This window comes from Triticum aestivum, chromosome 3B, assembly GCF_018294505.1.
Source record: "Triticum aestivum cultivar Chinese Spring chromosome 3B, IWGSC CS RefSeq v2.1, whole genome shotgun sequence".
In the NCBI taxonomy this organism is placed as follows: domain Eukaryota; kingdom Viridiplantae; phylum Streptophyta; class Magnoliopsida; order Poales; family Poaceae; genus Triticum; species Triticum aestivum.
In genome coordinates this window covers 745,082,793-745,099,834 of record NC_057801.1, presented here as the reverse complement: position 1 = coordinate 745,099,834, position 17,042 = coordinate 745,082,793, and the positions used below count along the sequence as shown (strand labels likewise).

The following is a 17,042-nucleotide window of genomic DNA, read 5'->3' as shown; positions in this document are numbered from 1 at the left end:
ATATTCGTACACCCATCAGGTGATAAACAAAAGGTATGTATTAGGTCGTTCTGTGTGTATGGTTCACACATGAGAGGGATTTTGGCCGGCTCATAAAAAATCAGTGCATGCTAAAAACTTATTAGTTGGTCCTTCATGAATCCGATCCATAGAAAATGAGTTAGCGACGACCTTGCCATCATCGGGGAGTTCTGCACCTGCCGCAGCCGGAGATCGAGAAGGTCGCGTGGGGAGACTCAGATCCGGCTACCCTATGGGATCTGTTGTTCCAGGCCAGCGGGTGGGATTCGGATCCTCCGCCACCGGGCACGGCAGCAGCAACACGTGGAGGAGAAGTAGCAAACGTCCTGGGTGGACATGGGCGCACACCTGCTCCCGGAGCGACGCCGACCTGCATGAGCGCCTGCGCGGTTGGCAGGCCGACGCGGACGCCGGCTGACTGCGCGGCCGCGTCCCGGGCTCCGCATGCGACGTCTCCGTGCGCGGCGACAGGAAGCGGCTCGTGGCCACGGCCCGCGCCGAGATGGGGGGCAAGCTGGACATCCTCGTCAACAACACCGGCCAGTCCTTCTACGGGGCGGCCACGGACTACGTTGCGCGGATACTTCAGAAAGCGCGCGTATCCAGTTGGATACTGCCCCGATACTCGGATACTGCCCCGATACGATTCGATACTTATCCTGTAAGTATCCCTCGATTTTTTGATTTTAAAAAAAGAAAATAATGTTTGATACTCTTGGGATACTTTTGCGATACTTTTTGGATACCTGAAACCCCTCGTTCGACATGAAATCCCCTCAATAGTAAAGGCACACCTTTTGAAGATATCCAATATGGGAGTGAGTTCATGCCAAAACATGACTGTCAATGTTCTTGTTCAATTGAAAGGTGAGCAAGAGAGAGTCGATGCACTGATTGAATCAACAAACCTATGAAAATTTCACTGCCAATTAATGAAAGTGGACCAAGTGCATCAAAACAAAGGGAATAATCCTATTGAGACATGCTTTGACCTAGAAGCTCTATTTTGTTTTCAATATTTTTAATAATTGATATATGTAATATCTATATATAAACGTATTCCTGTATCCATGTCTTCAGAAAATTGGCGTATCGGGCGTATCTCCGTATCGTGTATCCGATACGTATCCAAGTATGTGCAACGTAGGCCACGGAGCGCACGCCCGAGGACTACGCCCGCCTCATGGCCGCCAACCTAGAGTCCTGCTTCCACTTCGCCCAGCTCGCGCACCCGCTCCTCGTCCGTGCGGCGGGCGGCGGCAGCATGGGGCGTGTTTGGTTTGGTGGCTCGCACCTGGCTCGCACCCGAGATGCAAAATAGCCCATGTTTGGTCGGCTGCATGACTTCCTCAGCCTGGCCTATGTAAAAAGAGGCCTCCCAGCCAGGCCGAGGGAAACGCAGGATCGGAGCGTTTCTCTCGTGCAGGCTCGCTCCTACCTTTTCCCTGCACCCGCGATGCAACCCACTCCGCTTCGTCGTTTCCCGTCCAACTCGCAATCGCACCCCATCGTCTACCGACAACTTCGCCACCCTCGCCGGAGAATGACACCGCCGGCGCTACTCCACACCCTCGCCGGAGTATGATACCGTCGGCGCGCCTCCACGCCCTCGCCGGATGACGACATCGCCGACGCTCATCCACTGTCGCTGAACTCCGCCATCCTTGCGCGCACCGCCGCCTGCCGACGAGCTCGCCGGAGCTCGCCACGCCGCCTGCTACCGCCCGAGAGGAATAAGGGGGGAGGGAGAGGGGAGCACCTGCGCGTCGCGATACGCAACCGGCGCCGCGTTTCTTCCACATCTCTCTCCTTGAACCGCGCCACCGCCGCCAATCCAGTTACTGGAGTCGAATCTCTGGCGCTAGCATGTCCTCCCGGAAGCCCACCTCCACCACGGCCATCTCCTCCCCGAAACCCCATCTACCAGAGTGGTCTCTCCTGACTAGTGTCGCTGCCTGCACTACCTCTTACAGTTTGGTTCAGATTAGAGTTTAGATTTGTTTTACTCCAAACTAAAATCTGGTAGATAAAGAAAACAAGTATCCAAACTGCTGTATGGAGTTTGATTTCAGTTCAGATTTGTTTTCTTTGTCCCGAAACTGAAATCAAATAGTACTTGTGATTACTCCAAGGAAATCTCCAAACTGTTGGAGAGAGTTTGATTTCAGTTCAGTCCAAACTGTTGGAAGCACTTGTTTTCTTTGTCAACAAACTTTTTGAGTTTGATTTATGTTCAGATTTGCCTTACAAGTACTTGTTTTCAGTTTGGGTTTCAGTTCAGATGGGTTGCCGTGTCTCTAATTGACTAAGAAAACAAGTACTGATGCAGCCTACCAATCAACATCTGTCTTATACAGCATGTCTCATGCACCATATTCGTACAATCCACCAAACACACATCTCAGCTCATACTTGCATCAGCTCACCCAGGCCAGGCTCACTCAGGATCCCCCATGCGATGCAGGCTAGAGCCACCCAGGTAACCAAACACACCCATGGTGAACATCTCCTCCACCTGCGGGCTCATGGCCAACTCACACATGTCGGTGTACTCGGCGAGCAAGGCGGCCGTGAACCAGCTCACCCGGAGCCTCGCTGTGGAGTGGGCGGGCGACGGCATCCGCGTCAACTGCGTGTCGCCGGGGGGCACCCGGACGGAGCTCGCCAATAGCAGCGGCATACAGCTTGACCCGGAGACAGCGCAGAAGATGGGGGGGCGGAGAGCGCGCGCATCCCATTGGGCCGCATGGGCGAGCCCGAGGAGATCGCGTCGCTCGTCGTGTTCCTTTGCATGCTGGCAGCGTCCTACATCACGGGGCAGGTCGTGTGCGTCGACGGTGGCCGCACCATAGCCGCCTAGGCCAAGCTTTGCTCCTTCCTTGGCTGCGCCGGCCTTACACCCAGGTCGGTGTTTCACATGAACTTTATTGTGATCACATCCCTATTACTCCATATCTTTTTCTGGTTTTATGTTTTACAGTACCTTGATACGCACTCCCTCCGTCTCATAATATAAGTGTTAAGAACACTCTCTTTTTTTAGAGAAAAGGCCAGAGCAACAACCACCAAACCATCCACAAAGTATCAGCGCCACTACGAACCAAACTGAAGTTTAACGTACATGGCTCCCACGCCAGTACACGGCACGCATGCCGGAGACTCAAGAACAACGATAGCAGGGCCAACAACTCCTAACTATCGGTCTGAGCTTGAGAGAGGGAGGTAGCTGTAGCCCGAATCTTGGGAGCCATATCATCAAAAGCATCCCGATCCTCCTCCTTAGTCAATAATCTCCACTGCTGCAGGAATATACAAGTTTTAAATAAGGAATCAGCAGGTTTGCAGGAAAAACATGTTCAATGGTAAACTTGTTCCTAGTCGTCCAGAGGGATCAGCACACCGCTGCAAATCCTACCCAGAACATTCTTCCTTGGGCCCCAACCAGGTTAGAGGCCAAGAGACGAAGGTGTGAGAAGGAAGCCGGCCTTCAAGAGACATGTAGCCACGATCTGATACAACACCGGAAGAGTTTAGCCAAGACACAATTGAAGAACATATGAGTTGTGTCCTCTCATTGGCCACACGGGGCACAACGATCAGAACCTGGACCATTGCGCTTGCGAATCTGGTCAGTAGCCGGCAAGCGCCCACGGGAGGCCTGCCATAAGAAGACCTTAATCTTAGGAGGGATGTGGGCCCTCTAGATCCACTTAAATTTGGAAGTGATCGAGCCAGAAATCAGTTTGCCATATAAGGATTTCACAGAGAACCGCCCAGACGAAGAGTGGGGCCAGGCAACCTAGTCCTCCTCCTCCGAGAGCACAAGGAAGTGGGCAACAAGACGCTGCCAACCGACCAACTCTTCAGGAGACAAAGAATGCCGCAGCTGAAGGTCCCAGTTATTGTCAGAGAGCTCAGAGATCGAGATCTCGAGATCAGGGCAGTAAGAAAAAACCACTGGGAAAGCAACAGCAAGAGTGGTAGGACTGCACCATCAATCGAGCCAAAACCTAGTAGATCTACCATTATGCACCACGAACTTGACTATGCCTTGGAACACTGGCCTGAGCTTGACAAGGTCCTTCCAGAACTGAGAAGCGCCTGAAGCGGAGACAAACATAGGAATGGAAGAAGGGAAGTATTTGGCCTTGAGGATATTTTACCAAAGGGGTTTGTCCGGGGTGGACATGATCTTCCAGCATCATTTGATGATCAGGCATTTGTTCATGACTAAAGTATTGATAATACCCAGCCCCCAAGGATCTTGGGTCGACAAATGTGGTCCCACTTGACCATACGTATTTGCGCTTGTTATCAGCCGCATTCCAATTAAAGGCACCTCTATGTTTGTCGAACCCAACGTGAGTGCCATTTGTAAGAAGATAGAACCCCATCACGAACATAGGGAGGGAAGAAAGACAAGAATTTATTAGGGCAACCTTTCTAGCTTGAGTATCATATCTGCCCCTCCATGGCATGACACGATTGCCCACTATAGCCATCGTAGGGGCGAAATCTTTGGCCAAAAGTTTGTCAGAAGAAATAGGTAGCCCAAGATATTTCAGAGGGAAGGAGCCTAAAGAACAGTTGAGCAAATGGGAAACATGCAAGGCCTCGGTGTCCGTAACCCCAGTGACGATCACTTCACTTTTAGCAAAGTTAATTTTCAGGCCAGACAGTGCCTCGAAGCAGAGAAGAAGAAATTTAAGATGGGAGAGACAAGCGTCATTAAGTCCACCATGATTATCGTGTTATCAGCATATTGAAGGTGGGTAATATCTTCTGGGATAAGATGAGAGCTAACAGGGGATATGTGTCCAGCCCGCGCAGCTCTGGACAAAATGTTAGAAAGGGAATCCACAATGTAGGAATTTTTTTGAAATTGCATGCTAAGTTCCCCAACACGTCTCCTCCCACTGAATGCACATCGCCGGAAATCCTGAAATAAATAAATGCGAGCACCATGACTTGAACCCTGGTGGGCTGGGGATACCACTGCCTTCTTAACCGTACAACCACATGTTGGTTCTCTCATGTGTTTTATCAGCTGATAGTTAGTACAGGGGCTAACAGTAAAGTGGAAATTTGGAGCACGGGGCATTGAAATACGTTTTTTAACCCCTTAAGTATGGAGCTTAAAAGTTTCAATTCTTTTAACATGGATGTTCAATATGTTTGATGTGGTCTAAGTACATGTTAAATTTCGGCCCAAAATAATACTCCCTCCGTCCCGAAAAGATTGTCTTACATTTTCCTAAATACAACTATATGTAGACACATTTCAGAATTAGATACATCCGTCTATAGATAAATCTACGAAAGTTTTTTGGGATAAAGGTAATATGTTGTATTATATGCTACTCAAAGAAGATAAAATTCCAGCCCAAAATCAACCAAAAAGCAAACCTATTTTTTCCATGTATCTATATTTTTCTTTTATATTTCATACATGCAAGCACGTATATTGATGAAATTGGCACAGTTATGCTACGGCAGTGTACATGCATGCACAATTTTTTTTGGCTTTTTCCAGACCGCCAAAGACCATATTTTTGACCTTTAAAATAATGGGGTGCAATGTGCCGGGCTCATATATACGTGCATACACTCATCCCTATGAACACACACACGCACACCCTACCTTTATGAGCACCTCCCAGAGACTGAGCCGGCATGTCATCTTTGAGATTTTACGAAGTTACCGTAGAAGCATGTCCTCCTAGCCATCCAACCACAGATTGGTTCGCGTAGTAGGTAGCTTTTGGTAGGTGTTGGTACTGTTGCTTGTTGCAGAGGACATCTATCTGGTTTCTATAAATGAAAATTCGAGGGAAATCCTTTCACTAAGAACAGTTCCTGAATATTTTCCTAGTCTTGTCCTAGGTGTCAGACTTGTTCTTGCAAAACTATAGTGATAAATATTCTACTTGATTAATACACATCGGTTATTTCAAAATATTGTGCTTTGAGATCGATATTCTATTTTTAGAGGTGCCTTTCGTTTTTATCGAGCAACTCCCACAATAGTTCATTTTCAAACTCCCAAAGACTATAGCGGGTTAGCTCCTCGCTCGCCCTCATCGATCCTGATGGTCAAACTAAACCTCGAAATAAGTATTAGGGCCTATATATCTAGATTGACGGAGTACATATAACCATTAACACATTTGTCTGTCCCATTCGATCTTGTCGACACTTGTGCCTTTCATTTTCATGGACCTTTGTGCTTGCTTCTATTGGCCAAGTTCCTCTATGTAATCATCATGGAACAACAACCTTCGTAGCCGCCGGATCCCTTCTGACGTGGTAGCCTTTCCATTTCGTAGACTTATATGATGGCTTCCCCGGTAAATAATTAGTGTACATGCTGACTACTCCGCTTCAGTAGTGTGTTAATTAGTAACCTGATTACGAGTATGCGAACTTGTCAAAGTAAGGGTGGCAGCTACTACTCCCTCCCTAGCGGATTGTAAACCAGGAAATGGAGATGGAGGGCCTGAAGAGCTATCTCTACCACACATATATGATCAGGTCTTGTGCAAAGCTATCTACTCTAGCTTTAGAAGAAATGACAAACAGAACATGTCTATGTTCGGTGCTACGAAGTTGATAGTGTTGCCGTCGGCATAGAATAAGATATTCTTGCCTTGCCCTTGTTTGTTTCCGGTGATACTTTTAACTTTTTTGTATCGTTGGAGGTGTGCGAAAGATGACGTGTCTCACATGTGGTTCTTTGGGCCTTCAGCGGGTTTGTTCTGATCATGTTGTCCTACAAAGCGCATAACACTGTTGTGTATCATGGTCCTCTGGCTTCAGTTCTGACAAACGAAAGTTGGCTACCCTCAGCCCCCCAATTTGTGTTTCCCCGCTTTGTCTAGCTGGGCCTGGGGTATTTTACATACCCTCTCTGGCGTTTTCGCTCTAAAGCAACGACCTTTTACAGAGATCATGTTTGCACACAAAGATGTATTTTTTTAATTTATACTCCCTCCGTTCCTCAATATAGGGTGTATTATTTTTTCAAAAAGTCAAACTTCTCTAAGTTTGATCAAGTTTATAGACAAAAATATCAATATCTAGAATACCAAATCATTATCAGTAGATTCATCATGAACTATATTTTTACACTTTATATAATTAGTATTATAAATATTTATATATTTTGCTGTAAAGTTGGTCAAACATAGACAACAGTTGACTTTTTGAAAAACTAATACACCTTATATTTAGGAACGGAGGGAGTATAAGGATGATTTTTGTAAGAGTTTGGTCTATTTAAATATGACCTTTGTTGTTTGCACACAAAAAAAACAGGTCGGTGAAAGTAAATCACCGACCACCAATGCCTCCATGCTCATTTGCGTCAAAAACGTGAAACAACGCCGGGCAGACCTTCTTCGGGGCGGCCACGGCGTGCACGGCGGAGGAGTACGCCCGTCACATGCATTGATATTTTATTAGTTAAATCTATAGCCAAAATTTGACATAAAATACGAAGAGGACAATAAACCAAGACGGAGATAGTATATTTGTCTTTCCATTAGAAAAATGCAAATGGCATGGGATGACGCGCCCGTTGCCAGAGCGAGCCGTGATGTGGGGCCGTCTCTGATGGTCTCGTGCTTCCATCGTAATCTTTTAGCACTAAAACATTAAAGTCAAACTGCCATGGGCCATTGTTCAGAGCATGTCTCCAATCTCCCTCACTACCAAAATTCACCAAAAAAAGGTTCCTTCCTATAATCTTGAATTGTGCTTCCCTATGCAATCCCCACGCCCTTGCCATAGATTTTTCCAGAGAACTCTATTGATCGGCCTTGGCGTAAATGCTTTCCCGATCGCTGCCCACCTTGCCGGTCTAGCCTGATCCTGATCTGAGTCCTTGAAGACAAACCCCTTCGCTTCCTTCTCCCTCAACACCAGCCCTCCCATCCGAGCAGTCAATCCTGGAGACACAAATGCGTTCCTGCTCTAGCCGCCAAGTGGCGTCCTCACCGCATCATCAGTGTCCACCCTTTGTTTCGATCTTGGAGTAGCAGCTAGGTTTTCTGTTTTCTTCTCCGCCGCCACTTTCCGAGTCGCATCTGCCTTGTTCCTCTTCACCTCATAGCCCCCCATCTTCCTCCCCTCCATGTCAACTGACCGGAGGGAGTAGCCACACTCCGGCGCAAGCCCTCGCGAAGCCGCCGTCGCCTTCTCCCAGGACCCCGCAATCCTCAGCACCACCGACCGTAAAACCCTAACCCAAACTCTCAAGCCGATCGCCTTGCAATCGCCTCAATCGCCTCTCCGTGTTTTACGCCTGAGGTGGACCCACACGGCCGGAATATACTTTTATTTTGTTTTGACGTGCTTTAGTCACTATTGAAGATAACAAATGTTGCATAGAACAATGAATACCCTGCTAATAATTTCCAAAGGTTACGTGTTGCGTCATTGATCTTGTTCAGTTAGTGCATGCGGACGTCTTCGAGACCAGACACATCGATGCCGTTTATCTCAGCGAGTGCCACCTTGAATTGCCTCTCTTGCTCTTCATAGCTCAACCTGAACGAATCGAGTTCGTAGCTGCTCCAGTGTCCGAGGCCGCACAAGATCCCATTGTATTCCATCATCCGCTCTGTGAAGTTGGGCTCCCTCATTAGCGCGAGGAAGCTGCGGAGGAGGTCGTCAAGTGATGTGGCAGCCTTGGCGGCTGCAAACAATGGAGGCTCCTCCCCACCCAGAGTTCGCCACTCTGCTAGAAATCTGAGGTCATAGAGATACGGGAGGTGACCCCGGATTAGACGGATGAGCCCGTAACGGCTGTGATTATGTTTGGGATAGATCTGAAGAGGGTTCCATAAGCAGTCTACCAAGTGGGCGATATCCTCAGCGCCGTCTGAGGTCACCCAGGGGACATCGGTTATCATGACGGCGCGGCAGGCCCTGAGAGCGTTGCCGAAGCGGGCGCGGTCCACGCGGCCTACGCAGGGCTCCACACCCAGCTTCAACATAAATCGCTCCTCCTTGGCCGATGGCACACCCAGGTGGAACCGCCAAACGCAGGCGAGGTCGCCGTCGCGGTTGACCAGCGCCAGGGCGATCTGCATAAACCGCATGCCTCTGACCCTGTTGTAGATGTGCTCGCAGTTGGCATCCATGTTGCGGTGGTACGGCATGAGGCCAGTAATGTGGTAGACGCCGTCGGCGTCCGCCGTGAGTTCGCGGGTACAGGCTGGGACGGGGCGGGGAGGGATGTCGTAGGACGTGGCCACGACGGCGATGGGGAAGTCGCGAAACATGTCGGACATGCGAGCCAGCTCTACCTCCTGGTTATGGGCCCAGACCTCCACCACTCACTCCTCCTGGTTTCAGCGGATAAATCTTTTTGTTCTGCAAATTTTGATATATTATATGTATTTTTCTGAATTAGGATGATTTAGTTATGATTTTTTCAAGTTTGAAAATTATCCTATAGTCCCGGTTTGTGTCTCCAACCGGGACTATAGGTTAGACCCTTTAGTGCCGGTTCGTGGCACGAACCGGTACTAAAGGTTGGCCCTTTAGTACCGATTTGTGCCACAAACCGGGACTAAAGGGGCTCGTGGGGCCCTGGCCTGACGCCAGCCTGCCACCACCCATGTAGTACCGGTTCGTGACACGAACCGGTAATAAAGGTTCAACACGAACCGGCACTAATGCATAGCCGTTTGAACCGGTACTAATGATACCATTAGTACCGGGCCAAAATCGAACCGGGACTAATGTATCTTACATAAGGTCCTTTTTCTACTAGTGGAGGCTGGCGTGCGTCCACCAACGCGGCGCCGATGGTGGGTGGCATCAAGAACAGTGAGGGGCATCGCGTATGGTGGGGTGCCCCCGGCCGCATGCTCCAGGACGTGCTGGAGCACCTCGAGGGCTGCAACGACCCGCCGCTGGCATACCCTACCGCGGCGGCCGCCCCGGTCCACCGCCGGCGCGCCGGGCAATGGATGCCCAGGAGGTTCGGCTCCTCCTCAACTTCCTCCTCCCACTCCTCCTCCCGTTCTTCTTCCCACTCCTCCGGCTCACCGGCGGTGTTCGGCGTCAAGGCCGAGCCTGCAGCGGAGACGCCGCTCGGCCGGCGCACTCGCAGCGCCGGCATTGTCATAAATGAAGGTGGCCGGCGCGCCTCCTCCTCAGCTCCTCCGCGCTTCGTCAAACCAAAGACGGAGCCGGGGCTCGCGGCCGGGAAAACGGAGCCGGGGCTTCCCGTCGTGAATATGGAGCACGGCGCCGGGGAGCTCGACGAGGCGGCGGCCCTGAAATGGGCGCGCGATGACTAGCTACAGATGGAGATGGAGCGCCATTGCCGCGCCCCTAGAGCACTTCGAACATCGGCGCCGGGGCCGCGACGAAGGAGGTGTCGTCGTCCTCTATGACAGCAACAACGACGACGCGCCGCCACCGCCACCGGTCCGCCATGGCGACGCCGGCAGGGGTCCAGCAGGGGCAGCCGCGTCAAGGAGGAGAACGCCGACGACGACGACAGCGAGGATGGCGGCGACGATGGCGACTTCGCCGCGCTCGGCGACTTCTTCGGCCCATAGTTCTAGTTTCGGCATTTTTTTTAATAAATTTGCTACGTAAAATGTCGATCATGTCTAATATATGCCCAGTTAGCCAAATTTTAACCGAATTTTAACCGAACTTTGCTGAATACTCTTTTTTAACATAAACAGTGTCTGGGGGCGGCCCTGGGGTCGGCGCCTGGGAATCGTCTCGCCTCAGACCGATTTTTTGCGCCGGCTCGCCCCAGACGGCGATTTTACGCGCCCCCTGGGGGGCAACGGCAGGAGATGCTCTTAGAATACTGATACTCATGATGTGCACATCGCAGTGGCTTGGATGATGGTTGCAAAGAGTTCAACTTTTTCATTACAAAAGTTATCAGCGTCGCCATTCATTTGCCGCCGGCCGCGCGTCGGGATGTGGCTGATGTCAGGCCTTACGACATTATTTTCCCGTGGGGAGTGTGTCGCTGATGTCAGGTCTTACGACATTAGTTTCCCGTGGGGAGTGTGTCGCACCGTATATATTTATATGTAGCCAAGGTCAACAACCAAATCATTATATTAACTAGTAGAATACCCGTGCGTTGCTACGGGCTAAAATGCGCATAAATGAATCAAACAGGTGATTAAGATCGTCTTCAAGGTCAAAACGCATTTCTTTCTCATATGTTTGGATGTGTTCACACACCGCACAGGCTTCCCAAAATCGTTTGGGCAATCCAACTGATATGTGAGGGAGAAATGTGGTTGTCCGCACTATCCGCCCTCTTAACTCCAACAAGCGGTCTCAACACAAAAACCAAACCCCATGGCCCACACTTCTCTTTTCCTGCTCCACCCTCTCCTTCACGCTGGGTTTCCTACCGTAATGGGACATTTCTCGATGGAGTCCTCTCCATTAAAACCGGATGATGCTCACCTCACCATTGCCATAGCTTCCTCTATCTTTCACACTATATTTCCACACAGACTGCCAAGGAGGCCCCTGCCAACCACACCGCTCTCCATCCTACTCCTCTCCCCCATATTCATGTCAATCCGTCATCGCCATCAAGGGGTGTGTCGCCCGTGACACCCCCGAGCCAAGAAGGCAGAATGACGTGCTTACCATGAAATAAAAGTATGATGTCCATTGTTGGGCATGCAAGTCTATTATTAACTCTTGAAGCAACCAAATTCAAAAAAAACTCTTGAAGCAACCAGCAATACATTTATCTTTCTATCCTAACCAAAAATTTGTACAATTTGGTGGGAAAAAATGAACCGCTCACTAATGCAATTTGCTACAAAGCGATCTCTAATGAAATACAATTTGCCACATTTTCAAAAGTAGGAAAATTGTTCCACTCAAACAATCATAATTGAACAGACCAACCCCAACACCCATCCTGGTCATTCTCAACCCTCACTCGTATCACAAAATCTATTCATCGTGTTCTAAGTGAGCAAGTGATTAACACCGTCGTGGCAGGCCAGCGGCAAGGGACAAGGGCGGCAACTGCCTTCCTATCTTAGTGCTGGAAATCAACATGCACGTTTTTATAGAATTAAAATGAAAAAAGAAATTGCATGTACATCAAATTAAAAATCAACTGCACTTATGTGAATTGGACACGGTGGAACACAACCTTTGCCTTTGTCCCCCATGGTCACCGGTTGTCCAAGTAATGATGACATTTACTTGGTGAATGACAAATCAAAAGAGAATACACAAAGGACTCTGCCATCAGCCATGAGCCGTCGGACTTAGCAGCCACCGCGCCATTCTCAAATTGTTGTTCATATTCACAAGATGGAATTATTCCAGAAAATGGCATACATGTACGTGTTGTATAATGAAATGTAAGTATATACCTGTGTATGGATAATGTAGCCTACAGATTTTGCACATAACTTTATTTTAAACAAAATTCAGCCATGGAAATTGCTAAGCTACTGTCTATGTCTTGAATATACTGAAATTGACTTCACTGGATCTATGGCTTGAAAGTGGGCAGGATCTGCATGTTCATCCAGCACACAACAACATCCCGTGCTCCCAGTGTAACCCAACAAACAAATCGTGAATATGCATATATGATGGATTGCATTACCTGAAGCGCACATAGTCTGGGTTCTGGCCGAAGTGTTGCTTCCACAGGTGAATGACGCCCCAACCGCGCACACCTGTACCTGCACTACACAAACATAGAAGCACGCGAGCTGCTGGAGTGTGAAGGAGCCATGAGGAGGCCAACCGAGGTCACAGAAGCCGGCAAGGCTGCTTGCCATGGATGAAGATGAATTCTGTAACATTCCTCTTCACCTTTCAAAATCGTCAACCTAGGAAGGAATCACAAATGTATACACACACACAAAAAAACTTCTTCCAATAGATCAGGGCCAACTCACTTTGGAGCTCCACCACTGCGATGCTAGGCCAGCAGCAGCGCTTGCCGAGCCTAACATGTATCCTCACATTTAGACAAAGCAAAACATACAAGATGACTGGTAGCCGATCATCATCAGAAACAAATCAAGGTTCATCCACTTGGTGCCTGTCGATGATGATATCCCATACAAGCCTCGAACAGCCTGCATGCCGGGTATTGTCCTCGTGGCCCTGACTGCAAATGATGTACCAATGATAGGAACCGGGTCCCTACTAGGACGAGCTCTCAGGTTATAGGGGTGGAAGGGAGGTTGGCGTGGAGGAAGGCGAGGTCGCCGGTGCTAGGGGAAACGGACCTGGTGGATGGGCCCCCCGGGCGCCGTCGACAAAAGGCCCGGCCCCGAGATCGCCGGTGGTGGCGGCGGCGGCTGCAGCAGTAGCAGCGGCATGATGGATGCAACGGAGGTCGCCGGTGGTGGCAGCGGCCACGGGAGCTACTGCGGCCCGGTGATGGTGGTGACGGGGGCGGGCCGCTGCAGCCCATAGTGCTCTACGAGGAAGGTGCGGATGACCTGGACCGCCTGAGTCAGGTCTTGAAGCGCCGCCGTCATCTCCTCCGGAGTGAGCACGGCGGGGGCGGGCGCGGGTGGCGTCCAGGTGGGGGAGGAGACCGACCCGGTGATGGACGACGTGCTGGCCGTGGTGGTCATCGGCGATTTGCAGCAGGAGGGAGGGGGTGGGCTGTGGCGCGGACATGATCGAGCTTGAGACACCTGATACCGGGTTGATAGGAACCGGGTCCCTACCAGGACGAGCTCTCAGGTTATGGGAGGGAGGGAGGGAGGGAGCAAGAGCGACCGAGAGAGAGAGAGGGCGCAGGAGGCGGCGGCTAGGGTTAGGTCTCCCGGCTCCCTTTAGGAAGCCGAGCAAATATGATTGCTTCTGCTCAACTTCAAACGAGTCCTTACATGAGTTCATATAATCTCCAAATACGATAACTAGGCTAAGCCCCTAATAACGATAAGATAACTGGGCTAGGCCCCTAACTGCCTGGGCTGTAGCATATGCCGGTCATAACAACCAACATACTCATTCTCGATCAAACGCTACAGCAGCATTGCTCGTTAGCATGCCAGACCCGGTCGAGGAAAGATAGGGCCTGGACGGCATATATATGGAATGAGATCTAGGACAGCGGATAGTTCCACACGGGCAAAGGTATTGCGTCTTGGATTTGAAATACCCAGCCAACAGCATCATGATAACCTGAAGTAGCCATGGTTATTTAATTGTGGTTCATTTCATTATTTGTGCCCACTTGAAAGAATAACAGGATGGAAACTTACATATATGCAAATGAGGGTTAGGGTGCACTTGTAAGTCTCGAACCAGATGTATGCAGGAATCATCACAAGTGCTTCGTTCGCCAATAGGCACATAAAGATGGTGACTATAGGTACATAAGGAACCAAACTCATTCCTGAGGCCTAGTATGAAGTAGAAAATTAGCGACCACGAAATGGACACCAGAAATACGAAGGGAATATTGGCTAGGTAGTGGCCTAGTAGGAAAACCAGTGTCCCGGAATGCCAATTTGAATCCTCATGAAAATATATCTGCATAGGAGGAAACAGTGTGTTGATATGGTTTTTGGTGCTTATTGTTTTCACCAACATATTCTAGGTATAAATCACATATTCTTTAGTTAAAATTATTAGAAAGGAAGTGGCCATAATGTTGCAATTCTGCTTTAAAGAAGAAGAAAACCCGACCTTGATCTCATCAGTATGAGCAGTCACTCCACAAACACTCGGAAGGATGACAAATGAAACAAACACAAATATTGCAGAAATCCTAACCTGTCAAAACAATGCGAACATTTAGCGTCAAATCGTAAATACCGTAAATTTACTCGAGAATAGAAATGTCCAGTAAATTGAAATGTAATTCTGCACTGACACTAAACACTACAGATGACAATGACTGACCAATGTTGATAAATATGGTGCCAAGTTAGTGAGCAATATTAGAAGTACTTCCACGACATATGAATTACTCCTTTAGATAAAATTACTAGAAAGGAAGTGGCCATACTGTTGCAATTCTGAATTAAAGAAGAAGAAAAACCAACCTTGATCTCATCAGTATGAGCAGTCACTCCACAAACACTCAGAAGGACAACAAATGAAACAAAGACAAATATTGCAGAAATCCTAACCTGTCAGAACAATGCGACCTTTGAGCATCAATTAGTAAATACCATAAATTTACTCAAGAATAGAAATGTCCAGTAAATTAAAATGTAATACTGCAGTGACACTAACCACTACAGATGACAATGACTGACCAATGTCGATAAATATGGTGCCAATTGAGAGAGCAATAAGCATATACAATACAAGTCTGCTCCATAAGTACTTCCAGTCTCTTGACACAATTAACAACGATCTCTAAGTGACAATACCAATTCTTGCTACATCACTGGCTCTTCCTTTACTTTTCAAATAAGGACCTTCCTACATTACACCTTGTTTCGTTATGGTTTATGGATATTGCAGTGTCATATTTCCGCACAGAGGATGTCAATCTAACATAGTTGATTGTGGCATTCCTACTCTATGATTAGCGACAAGACAAATATGCAGTAGTTTAGTACCTTCTCAATCAATTTTGCAATCGTTGATTCAACAAGGGAGCTTCAGCCAATGACTTGTACGTCGCTTTTAATGTCCGGATTGGTACAGCAGTGTCCATGCTCATTGATGAGATATTCCTTGATCATCATGTTAATAACTACAAAGCTTTTTATCTCTCACGACGAACGAACATTTGGCCATCAAGTTGACTAAAATGGTTGGACATAATATCATAATTTATGTCATATCAAAATCAAAATATACCTGTAGATTTTTGCACATGGCTATGATACTGTCGAAGTCGGTATGATTTCCCTTAGGAAGTCATCAGATGGACTTTGCATGATTGGACATGGAAACCCAGCATTTGAGAAGTGCCATAATAGAACAAGGCCAAGTAAGGAGAGTCCTTAAAACCATAGGATGAGATATGGAAAACAGGTCCATCTACAACAGGAATAAAGATGTAGCAATAAGGATCATACAAGAAAATAGGCACTGTTTTCATGGATATATAGTTTTTTAAAAGGGATATATATGTGACCGCAGGACAATTGAATGGGCAGCAGTAATACGGATCATACAAGAAAGGATAAATTACTCTCATGAATATATAGTGAGCGTGCACTACCTTGTGCAGGCTTGTTTGTTCACAATTCATCTTGGACATAGACATCGTTGATTGAGTGAATCAAGCAAATAGCATCCCACTCGAGTAACAACTCATGCGATATTTAGCTTGGGCTCACCATGTATCTAATGTTGAAAGAATTACCATAAATGACAGTAATGTTGAATGAATTAGCAAAATAATTTAGTGATACTATAAACTTGGTGGCATTATTATGTAAGCCATTACCGCTCATTCTCACCTCACTGACTCATAACGATCAAGCATAAAAACCACATGATCTAACCATGGACAAAGACAAATACAAAATGGCAAAATAAAACTATAAATAGAACTGTAGCAACACGATTGTGTATGAACAAAAATTACATGGCAGTGTGATGGTAATGTGCATTCATTTTTTTTACAGGCCACTTGCAATTGGACAAGGATTTAAATCATCAAAAGTTCAATTCAATACATCAGTCCGCAACAAGTGTGTACCTACAATGAAATAATGATCATCAAATTACAATAGAGAAACATGGTAATGCTTCGCGTATATCACTAATTCACCATCAGAATCATTACAATACATTGAGCTATTAGAAAAATAAGAAGTCTTTGCAATGGCAGGTAGCACGCACATAAGCATCCCGTCGTTCCCATCCACACTCAGCACCATCATTTGTACCTGCACCCTGAAGTCACTGAATGAGTTTCTGAACACACAAAAGTAAAGCAGCCACTCTACCATGTATACACAGGCAGCAAACAGCATAGATTGAGTGAGTGTATGATTACGTTAAACTTCATACACAACATGACATGTTATAGATGATCATGTAGTCTTCATATACATATT

General features: G+C 47.7%; 2 pseudogenes; one reads left to right on the top strand and one right to left on the bottom strand.

Moving 5' to 3' along the window:
* Window positions 1-253: 253 nt before the first annotated feature.
* LOC123067798 (noroxomaritidine/norcraugsodine reductase-like) lies at window positions 254-2,881 on the top strand (annotated as a pseudogene).
* Window positions 2,882-12,065: 9,184 nt separating this feature from the next.
* Window positions 12,066-16,934, bottom strand: LOC123067797 (ABC transporter G family member 3-like; annotated as a pseudogene).
* Between the last annotated feature and the right edge of the window lie 108 nt (window positions 16,935-17,042).